At 38.7% G+C, this 12,181-nt stretch overlaps 1 protein-coding gene and 1 pseudogene across 1 annotated transcript in view; both read right to left on the bottom strand.

Moving 5' to 3' along the window:
* Window positions 1–12,181, bottom strand: part of Mnat1 (MNAT1 component of CDK activating kinase) — a 127,278-nt gene that overhangs the window by 53,654 nt on the left and 61,443 nt on the right. The window lies entirely within an intron of this gene.
* LOC142835196 (geranylgeranyl transferase type-2 subunit beta pseudogene) lies at window positions 5,606–6,836 on the bottom strand (annotated as a pseudogene).

The following is a 12,181-nucleotide window of genomic DNA, read 5'->3' on the forward strand; positions in this document are numbered from 1 at the left end:
AAACATGTGTGCATGTATATATGCATATATGTGTTGGTATGAATTTTTTTAATGTTTTAGGAGGCAAGCAAACTAAAAGAACATGCTTGACACAGTTTACAAATTGCTTATTTAGAGTCACATTTCTGTGGTAGGGCAGGTATCTTCAGTTTATTTTAGGAACAAGCAGAGTAATTTCTGTACTTTGTTGTTCCGGCCACTCCAGGGTGATGTCAGCCTGTCATCACTGAAACAGCTGCACAGTAATAACTTCCTGGTAAAACATCATTTCATGATAGGTTCAATTCAGCCCCCATCCCTGACAGGCACACAGAATGACTTTTTCTCATTATTTTTCAAAGTTTACAGTAACTGTCAAAGGACAAATTGAGGGCAGGGGTCTGGAGGCTAAAAGATAACTAGGCACCTATGCCGGTGTTCCCTCTAAAGCTGAGTGAACTGAGGGAACACAGAAATTCTCTAAGTCTATTTATATTGCCTAAGGTGAGGGTGGGGGGAAGACTGGGACAGCAACAGAGTCCGCTAGGAATCCATGACCACTCAGCAGAATAAGCCGCTGCCTTTCTGTGTATCACAAAAATAAACAGGATTTTCCTCCAACTTAATATACGTCTGGTTCACATAATTAAAGAAACACCCCAAGGGAAAAAAACAAGCACTCATTTCTGTATTTCCCAGTTCTTTACTAAAATCATCAGACAAGATAAATGTTTTTAAATGGGCAGACTATAACTTCAAAAAATACCACTTCTAAAGCATTCTAATGATGACATTCCTAGAATCAGCCTTTCTGACTCCTCTTCATCCTTCAAAACATATTTGCTACCAACCCAAAATATATTTTCCTTCTCAAACATAAGAAAGGAGGCCTCACACTGCATACACTGAGACAGCACCTTGTTTCCTAGTTCAGCAGAATGCAGAATTTCTAATTTGTCAAGCTGAATAAACCTTGTTCATTGTTATCAACTAAATGGTCCTATGCTAAAGAGCTATGCTATATTCTCTCTTAGTCAAGACAAGACTCAAAAAATGTTTCTAGCAAATTGGCTCTGAAATATCACAATCTGCTCACCAAATTCACTCACTGCGTCCACTCTCAAAACTCATCGTTCAGTGTTCAAATACCACATAGAAACATGTTCTTTAAATAATACTTCAGCTCTACCTTTAGACATTGTTAGCATACCAAGATAAACTACTGCAGAAAGAGTTTCAAAAATAAAAAGCAACCTACTCAGAAGTGAAAAGGTTACATGGTACCTACCTGTAATCTGAGTATTCGGGGAAGCGGGATAGGAGGGTCACAGTAAGTCTGCCACTATGGAGTTCAGGGCTACAGAGGAAGACTTTGTCTCAAAGGGGAGAGAAGGAGGGAAGGAGGGAAGAGAGGAAAAACCCAAGGTATTTATTTACTTTGATTTATTTTTCCTTGGGCGTGGGCAAACAACACAATGTGAGAGAACTGCTTTTAATTCTTTCTCTTTTGCTTGCCTTGCTGCTGGACTATAATTTGTTGCCAAGAGGACATAGTGTCCGGCAAATCATGTTTGTTTCTATAAAAAGACCAGAAAAGAAAAACATCAAGGGAGACTATCTGGTGAGACAAAGCCTGTTTCCTTAAAAAGACTGTGTTAATTCTAAGGAAAACAGTTCTTGGCAGAAATTTCAAAATCAGCTTTTTAGGCACAGAACATTTTAGCTGATTTGTTGTAAGTTCCTACAAAATTAATTTTTAAGAAATAATTCTTATCTTGGTACCAAAAATGAACTAGTAGTTAACTAAAGAGAATGACAACTTAAAAGTGAACTAGTAGTTAACTAAAGAGAATGACAACTTAAAAGTGAACTAGTAGTTAACTAAAGAGAATGACAACGTAAAAATGAACTAGTAGTTAACTAAAGAGAATGACAACTTAAAAGTGAACTAGTAGTTAACTAAAGAGAATGACAACGTAAAAATGTGTGTGCATTTTTGATCACAATAAAATATAAATTTGGTTTATGCAAAGTTACCTAAATGTTCCTTTATTATGTAAGCAAAACAAAAAAAAAACATTTTTTCAGTGTAAATATACCAAAAAGCTATAAAGATTGAGTCACACACATCCTCTGCCTGGGACAGTGTGTGGTGCATATCAAGAATGTCTATTTCAGGAAGGAACAGGTGTTTTATAATGGCCCCTCCAATCCTCTACCTCACCCTCCCAAACAGTGTATGACAAATCTTTGTTTGTTAAGGTCTTTGAACTACTGAATGAACAATTGCTGTAAAATCTCTTTTGTTAGGTATTTTATTGTTGCAGCCAAACAAATAACTAATACCCCACCCAAGTCTGGAGGATTTTTAAGTTTTTTTTTTATTTGGTTTCGGTTTTAATGTGTACTGTGGATATGCTCAGTGGCCATGGAGGCCAGGAGAGGGTGTTGGATCCTCAGGAACTGAAATATACAGATAGTTACAAGCTACCATATAGGTGCTAGGAACTGAACCCAGGTCCTGTGCAAGAGCAGCCAGTGCTCTTAACTGCTGAGCCATCTCCCCAGACCTCCTACTGAGGTTTTAAACCATCCATTGCCAGAGGTCCCATGCACTTTCCTATTATAGGAATATTTAAATTCATTTATCAAATATTTAGGAATATCAAATATATTACTGTGATGTTGTAATATAATGTGTATCACCAGAACTGACCCTATTTTTCAAGTCTTTATTGACATGTACAAATTAATATGCAACAACATGGATTTATAAACATTTATCATAAAGTATAAGTACTTATTTATGTATTAATATATAGGCTCTTTTTAAATGAACGTTATATTAGTTTGCTAAAATGTCATTTCCAAAAAATATTTACAATTTCTTAAAAACATTTAGACTTAGGCAAACTGCACCCGTACTGAGATATGAACTCTAATTTTTATATACATTTTCTTAGATGTTCACTATTTTTTTATAATAAGCAGAAACAACTTCTTTAAATAACATAAAAGTTAATGGCTTATTTTCCAGCCATTATAAACTGTATACACTTTGAAATATGATCAGAAAGACTATTTCAACTAAAAAGAATAATTCTTAGCAATGCTGAAATAAACTACCTTCCATGGAGCCCTAAGCCGCCAACGCTTTAAGCCGGCTTTACCGTGCCTCTGACAGTGCTTCCTGGCCACTCTAAGGATTAGGAAAGCAGCACAGGAGAGCCACAGCCCTTTCAGAGTTTTCTCCCGTGTAAGTGCTGTTCCCACAACGCAAAAGCATCTAGACTGTCACACAGTTTGCTCTAAGTTATTTTTTTTTATTTTGCTTTTTGTTTTAATTCATGGGGATAAAAACTAATTTTATTCTATTGTCTTCCTTTTATAAAAAAAAGTAAACAAAGAGAGGTACACTTAATAAAGTATCAACAGCAACCTAAAGGACAAGGAAGAACCTAACTTCCAAGCACTTCTCAATTTTACAGCTTGGTCTTTAGCACTGGTAAGTCCTAACATATGACCAGTTGCTAGGACAGATGCTGCCGCCAGTCAGCTGCCTTTGCTGAAACACATTCTACAGATTACCACTTAATCTCCCACCAACAGCACCGGCTGCCTGTTGCTCTGTTGAAATCACCACTGAAAATAAACATGGTCACCAAAATAAAAAAAAAAAAAAACAATCAGACATAACTTTAGGGAAAACACAGCGCAGGTAAGTTCTGCATCTGCTCATTTCCTTCTATGGTTTTCTGGAATCCTTAAATTAAACCCAGAGCTTCCATGCCTGGCTCTCACCATCTCTCCACAGACTACTTCTTTTGAGTCATCTCTTCTAAAAACTGAAGGAAGGAGGGAGGGAGGGATGGAGGGAGGGAGGGAGGGAAACATAAATAGACAGACAGACAGACAAATGAATAATCCTAAAATACTTGGGGAAAGAGTTCAGTAGTAATACAGAGCAGCATTTCCTTTGCTGCTGTTGTTAAATTCTGACCCCCTGGTCTTATTAAGATGGGGAGAAATAGAATTTAATGAGAACATACATCTTCTTACCTTCTCAGGACATCTGACCTTGCATTGGAACTCATCCACACTCCCCTCCCTCAGCCAAAGAAACTCCTACCCCTTAGCACTTTATTCTTACACAAGGGTCTCCTACTCCACTAAACACATTCAGAACTACCAAATAAAATAATTTTTCTGCATAATAAAAATGACGATAAAATTACTCTGAAGCTCTTTAGAAGTATTCTGGTACAAGGAGCTGATGAAGTTACTTTAAAGTCATTTGGGAACACACTGAGAACTGTTCTTGGTGTTTACTTTTATGATCTAACTATGCTTTTAACGCTTGACATTAACACTGATCCTTAAACAGCAAGAAACACGAGGACTACAGTGTCTGTAACCCACCTTTATTCCATTGCACAAACCTGTGACCTCCACTGTGACCTCCACAAAGCAGTTGTGCGCTTTGCTGTGGTGCAAATCCTCACGGACAAGTTGAACCTGTTCTTTTTGGCACTGAGCCCTTGCGCAGAACACACAGCTGAGATTTATTATAAAAGGGGAACCGAGGGGCATTATTTCACAACATTTTCCTCATATATAGCCAAGCATAATCTTTTACAGCCTTCAAAAGCTCTTAAATAAACAGATCGTCTCTTAATTACAAGGTTTCTCATTTGTCACTAATTGCAGGGCATATTAAGGTTCATTTTGCATGGGGAAAAAAGCTGGCACACAAAGCTTATGTATTAAAGTTGTAAAAATTAGTCTGTTAGCGTGTACTCAGAAACAATACTACTTTTTAAATACTCATATCTTAAAATAATTACATGCCTTGCTGTCTTTAACAAGGCAAAAGCAAAATTATTAATAAAACCCTATGCATATGGATCTGTGCTTTAAGAAAATAAGGTTTGTTTGTAATTGGTTTTAATCTCACATCACTCATTGGTCTTTTCAAAGCATTTCGGTGACAGACTCTCAAAACCAGAAAGATGGCTGATGTCTATTCTAACCTCTGCAAGTACACACATTGGTGAATGTACCAGAACACACACACACACACAGAGAGAGAGACAGAGAGAGAGAGAGAGAGAGAGAGAGAGAGAGAGAGAGAGAGAGAGAGAGAGAGAGAGAGGTGAGAAAGAGAGAGGGAGACAGACAGACAGAGGGAGGAGGAAGGAGAGAGAGACATAGAGACACTTAAATCACGAGTTTAACTTGTATCAGTCTGCACTCTCTTAGCAAAACCCATTTTCCATTACATTGTTACAGGTCAACAGGACATGGGGAGGCATCCATGAGACAGTAGTTCTTAAGATTGCTGTTATGAAGAATCAGAAACAAACCAAATGCAGACGAGTACACTGCAGAAGATCTAAATAAGTACTTTACAATATGTGTAATTACATAATTCATGACTAAGTTAGCATGGTATGTAAAATATTGACAGTAGTCACCCATAGGCTTGATAAACACTTCAAATACAGCAATATTCAGATTACAGCAGCATATACTAAGCATCCTTCCCATCTTTGAATCTAGTTCAGAGGTTTGGACTATCACTCTCTGCAACACTTCTTTCAGGCATTCTAAAGACAGCGTAACATGTTTAATCCTCCAAAATAGCAAAGCTAAATAAGGTATAAACAGGATTCACCACACCTCCTGGCCTATCGGCAAAATCTCCAGTCTCTCCATCATGACACACACATGAAACGGCTCAGCCTGTCTCTACCAATCCAATGAAGCTTCGTGTTATCTTTACAGAAACCAAAATCCACCATAGCATACAGCTGATAACTTCTCCAGTCTTCCATTGAGTCCACCTGAAGTCAATTGTCGTTCATAAACCCACCAGCCAAATAAGTCCGAATTCACTTGGTACAACTGACTAGTTACCACCAGGAATCCTGGACAACAACAGATCTGTCCAGCATGAGACGCAGAGCCCAGTGCACTCCCAAGTCCATCATCAAAGTTCACACAGGACAAAACAAAGCCAATCACCTTTCCTTCCCACATTAATAGCATCAAGCTTGCCCAAGAGAGTCAAAGTTGCCATCACAGAAAATGAAACTCTTTAATCAATTTCTCAAGTATCTCCAGAAAAAAACAAAATAAAACAAAAAAACCTGTCTTCTTCCTGTACTTTGAAAACACTCCACTTTATTTACACAGGCAACAGTAATACTATCACTCAGAGAAAGAATCTGAACATCACTAGGAGTACCCAAATGAGGGTCATGTCCAATGCTTATTCCCCCACACGCATGTTGACATGACTTGAAGAACGCCAGTGTTTCTTCTCTGCTCATGAGATGACGCAGTCCTATGAGACCCATCCCTGCCAAGCCGCAGCAGGTGCCACTCGTTCTCGAGTGCACCCACATATTCACAGTCATCGTTCTGTGAGTCAGAGGCGGCATAATCAGCATGCTTCTGCGGAACAGGGTCAGGCGCATCCGACCTGATAAAGACACGTCTGCGGTATGCTCACACCCAGCATCAAAAGCCCATAGTCAAGTGTGAGATTGATCGTAGGCTTGGGATCATTCACCTAATTACGCTCTGGCTTTGCCGTCTTTGTTGTAAGTTTTGTTGGTTTTTAAAAAGTTAATCTTTATGGGAGAAACTGTTAAGTACGGGAAACAGTTTACTGTTACAGTAACTGACAATATCTAAGACTATTCAAAGAATCCTCTTTGAGCTCTTCAGTATGTTATTTTACAATGTATATTCTAAAGATGACCAAGGTTATCTGTCCAAGTTCCACAGGCATTAACTCACAGGACCAGCATCTGAACCCATCCGTAATCTGACATTGAAGCCCTTATGGCCATCACAACTCTATCTTCTATAAATGGGGGTTGAGGTTCTCTTGCTTGTATCATTAAATTAGAATAAAAGAAGATTATAATTATTCTCCACTACTTCCCATTCTCAATTCAAATGCTTCTGTGAGAAAGGTGCAACTCACTACTATGTAGGACACAAGGAACTAGCTTGATATCATTTTAGAAAAGGCTAGAGGGACTTTTCTAGAACCCAAAATAGCCAAGAAAAAGTGTGCAACATCAATTACCATTTCAAGGAACACAGGTCTTGTATCAGAAATCATAATTACATCTATGCCTATAATCTCTAAACTGAAATTAGTAATATGGAGTGTAAGTCCCAGTCTCAGGCCTCCAACTTTAGAGGCCCTGCCCCTGTGAACGCCAAACCTTGACCCCTCCCTCCAGTCTATTTTTAAAGTGCTCCCCAGAAAGTCTCCATGTGGTATTTGTCCATATCTCCTCCAACACCCCCCTCCTGTGGTAGAGTTTGCGGCTTCCCGGTTCCCCTCAAGACCACCTGAGAACGCAGAAATCCCATAAACCTGGACCTCTTTTAATTCGGCTCGTTGTCACTTGGCTTGATTGGGATTTTTGAGTCGGCAGAGAGATCGCTTTAGGAAAATTCCTAACATGGAGATTAAAAATTCCCCCAGGAGCCGGGCATTGGTGGTGCACACCTTTAATCCCAGCACTCAGGAGGCAGAGGCAGGCGGATCTCTGTGAGTTCGAGGCCAGCCTGGTCTACAAGAGCTAGTTCCAGGACAGGAACCAAAAGCTACGGAGAAACCCTGTCTCGAAAAATAAAAAATAAAATAAATAAATAAAAAATTCCCCCAGGAAAGGCTTGATAGCTACAGTGAAACCCTGTCTCGAAAAGCAAAAAAATAATAATAATAAATTATAGATCCTTGTTATTTCCAATTATCGTCATTAAAAAGAGCTAAGTGTGGCACCGTTGTGCAGGATCTACTACCAGGCACACTATAGCTGTTCAAGGAGGAATGGTACTTCCTGGATCAAGTCGTTACCAGTTTCTCTCAAACTTAATATGTTCAACACAAGAGGCACTCTGCTAAAGTAAATCATAATTAAACAAACAAATAATCTAAAGGTTTGAACTTCCACCATATCCTGTGCTTACGGAATGTATCAGTAACAAAGGGGGATTGATTAATAATATCTTTATTGCATATATACATGGGAATGTATTCAACACTAGAACATGCTCTTTAGTCTTAAAATTTATTAATACAATTAACATACAAGAAATCTAGGAGCACAGGCAGTTGCAAACACCTCACTACAGTGACTTCAGGTATATATGTTATGTCTCTTCTCATTAATAACACCTATTTTTAGGATAATAGAAGAGTATGATAACAAGGAAATGTTAATAAAACTTTCATTTTTTATATTAACTGCACCATCCAATTTAAATTCATGCTTTTGATGCTCCAAATATATTATCAAAAATATTATTTGAAAGAAGAAACGTATTTTCTTATGACAAAGGAAACCCCAGAAATAAAAAGTCACAACAGAATAATCTGAGTGTGTTTCCAGTACACAAATGATTTACTGTTTCTCCAGAAACGCACGTGAGCAGCTCACAGTTCTCAAATGTGCAAAGTATTTCCATGTGCTTGGGATAAGAACTAGCCAAAACAAACAAGGCTGCAGAAATTTGCTGTTTTATTTCCCTGCCATCTGTCACCTTACTCCTTGCCTTTGCCTCCCTATTGTTCATAGTAACACTTTTTAAGGATGAAGGCAGCAAATCAGATCTCCAGCTGAGACCTGGAATGTGAGACATCATATGGCAGTGATAGTCCAGTGAAATGGTTATGGACATAAACACCTGAAGGAAATACGCGTTTTCTAGCGCAATACTAAATACACTGTATCCCTTGCTAGTATTAAATTTTTTCCATTCAGTATTCATTAAAAAGAGAATGTTAAATCAAGATCACACAGACCTTTAAGAAAAACTAATATTTCTGATCATTATCAATCTTATTTCAACCTTATTTTTTATGCATTTTATACTTGGTGATAAGCTTTATTTTATCTGATATCTCATATCTGACTACATGAGTTCAAAATATTGTAAGACAGGAGAAAAATGAATTAAAGCAGTATGTTTTCACAATATGATCCAAAACACCATGTGCTAAAATAAAAACTGGATATAGTATTTCCCAGTAAAGATGTTGAAGTTGTCAGAGGTATTATTGAATCACATAGCTATGACAACTTGATGAAAAAGGGAATCAAATAAGATGAATTTAGGCTCCAAGTCTAAATATAATGAAACATTTAAATTGCCTGTTTGTATTGAAGCCTCACACACATAACAAAATTATAGACGTTGAAGCTCAGGTGAGTTACAGATATACCTCATGAACATGCACACATAAAAAAATATTTAATGAAAATTGGTAGGGCTGGAAAAATGGCTCGATGGTTATGAAACTGGCTACTTTTCCAGAAGACCCAGGCTCTGTTCTCACCTCACATGGAGGCTCACAATAGTCGGAAAAGGAGGAGAGGAGCCAGGGGCCAATCACCCAGCTATACAGACAGCCACAGAGTAAGAAATAAAGAAAGGTATACAGACTAGAGAAAGGTAAAAGCCCAGAGGCAAAAGGAAGATGGGATAATTTAAGTTAAGAGCTGGCGAGCTAAGACCTGGTATTCATAAGAAAGAATAAAACTCAGTGTATTTATTTGGAAGCTGGGTGGTGGGCACACCAAAGAGTAAAGAGAAAATAGAGTAAAAACCAACCAATGACAGTAGATAATCTGATTAGAAATGGGGAGATGATACAAACAGATATTTCTTTTAAATACACAAATAACCAACAAGTAAATGAAAAGTGCTTAGCAGCACTAACCAACAGGCACATAGGTCAAAACCACAGTGATACGTCAGCATCCCCCAAAGAGCAGCTGTCACCAAAAGACAAAAGCTGGGCAGGTGCAATTAAGGCAGCTCCACACACAACTGGTGAGGGTGTAACCAGCATGGCCACTATCAAAAGCACTACCAACGCTCCAAAAAATACCACTAACTGACGAGCAAGTCATTCACCTGCTGGGTAAGTACCCAAAGGTAAGAAGACGAGGACATCAGCGAGGTCTGCAGCCTCTATTTACTGCTGCACTACTCGCTACGGCCATGACAGCCAGTGTCCACGAGAACAATGGAGAAAAGAAAATGTGGTACATATTCACAATGGAATATCTACTGTACAGTAAAAGGAATTCTGTCTCTCAGCAGCATGAATGGAACACAGGGATATTATGTAGCTGATCCCATAGACGCAGAGAATGGTTAGCAGTGGCTGAAGGGAGAGGTGGAGAGAAGGTGATTAACATGTATATGGCAAGCTGGGGAGGAAAAACCATTTCTAATGTTCTACTGCATGTATGTAACTATGGCCAAGGACAAAACTGCAGGTAGAATGGACTCTGAATGTTCCCAAGACAAAGAAACAATAAATATTTTGATGGAGGAAGGTCATTGGCTAATAAAGGAACTGCCTTGGCCCATTTTATTGGTTAGGACATAGGTAGATGGAGTAAACAGAACAGAATGCCAGGAGGAAGAGGAAGTGAGCTCAGACTCCACAGCTCTCCTCTCGGGGGCAGATGCCTCAGAGAGATGCCATGCTCTCCTCTCCCAGGTAGATGCAATAGCTCTGCTCTCTGAAGCAGATGTGATGGAGCAAGCCACCAGGTCAGACATGCTGAATCTTTCCTGGTAAGACCGGTGCTCACAGATTATTAGAGATGGGTTGATCGGTATATCAGAATTAACCTGTAAGGGCTAGAGCTAAAGGGCCAAGCAGTGTTTAAATGAATACAGTTTGTGTGTTGTTATTTCGGGCATAAGCTAGCCAGGCAGCCGGGGTGCTGGGGACGCAGCCCCGCCGCTCTATTACTACAATATTTAAAGAATAGAAATATCTTTGTTCTGAATTAGTAATTCTACTAAAATAACCATAATTTAACCCATAAAAACAAGCATATATTAAACACAAAATGAATACTAATAGCAAGTAAGTGTACAAAGAGATGATAAATATTAAATTTGGGGAAATCCCAAAACATATTGAGATGACACTAATACCTATTCAACACAACTAAGATATATTTTAAACTCACAATACCAAATGCCAGCAAGAATGCAAAACTAACAGAACTCAGGACGGGAACAAACTCAGAACAGAAAGTCAATACCTTAGCTTTGGATGGACATCTACTAAGGGAGGGCAGGATTTTGCCCCATTTCATCTCTCTGTCAAATTTCTTTCCCTTTACCATCATGTCTAATAACTCAAAAGTTTAAACACTACTTCCTGATTAGTATTGTTTTCACTACATACAGATGTATTAATATCACCTGCATTTGTACATTTAAAACCGTTATTAATACTTAATACTACTTAAGTACTACAAACTCATGACTATATAAAGCTAAGTTAAACATGGAGCTTCTTACCCTCAAGACATTTATAATCTAGCAACTAGTATGTATCTCAAAACACCAAGTAGGCAGCTTTAAGAGTTGGAAGAAGGATCTGGATGGGAGTTGAGAAATGAAAAGATTTATTCATTTGAATAATCGTAAAGAAAAATACGTATAAATTTGTGGGTCCAATTAGGTGTTTGAAGTTGGTAAACAAAAGTTTTTGTTAAGTAAAGGTGATTTATCACAACCCTGATGACCTAGGGTCAATCCTCAAAACCCCCATGGTGGAGAAAGAACCAACTCCTGCAGGTTGTCTTCTGCCCCCCATGAGAGCATTTTGTGGCCCACAGACCGTCAAGGTGCTACAGAGACAGAAGTAAGCCTTTTCGCTATAACTATGCCTTTTGGTAAAAAGCTAAGCATGATTAGAAAACAAATTCACAGTAAGATACAGCTTCCACCAGAGAGAGAGAGAGTGACAAGGAGGAACGGAGGGAAGGAGGGAGGAAGAGAGGAGGGAGAAGAGAGAGAGAAAGAGAGAGAGAGAGAGGATTGTTTAGCATATTTCCCACCCAAAGTGGTCAGATAAACAGTGGGTATCTCTCTACCAGCAAATAATCATGGGAACTCAGGATGGTACTCTCAAGGAGTCTGCTCTTTAGAACCTGGTATCTCTGTGAGTCTTCAACACTGCTGACCAAAGCCAGAATGTAATGCACACTCAAGTCTCACCGAGATGGCCACACACACTACAGGAGTTGGTTAAAGAGTCTATGATGAACTGAGACAGGGGTTTCACATCTCATAAGAAGGTGTGCTGCTGGGCCAGCTGTGGCTGTGCCTCCTATTCTCATTAAGGAAACACGTGTATACA

This window comes from Microtus pennsylvanicus, chromosome 14, assembly GCF_037038515.1.
Source record: "Microtus pennsylvanicus isolate mMicPen1 chromosome 14, mMicPen1.hap1, whole genome shotgun sequence".
Lineage (NCBI taxonomy): Eukaryota > Metazoa > Chordata > Mammalia > Rodentia > Cricetidae > Microtus > Microtus pennsylvanicus.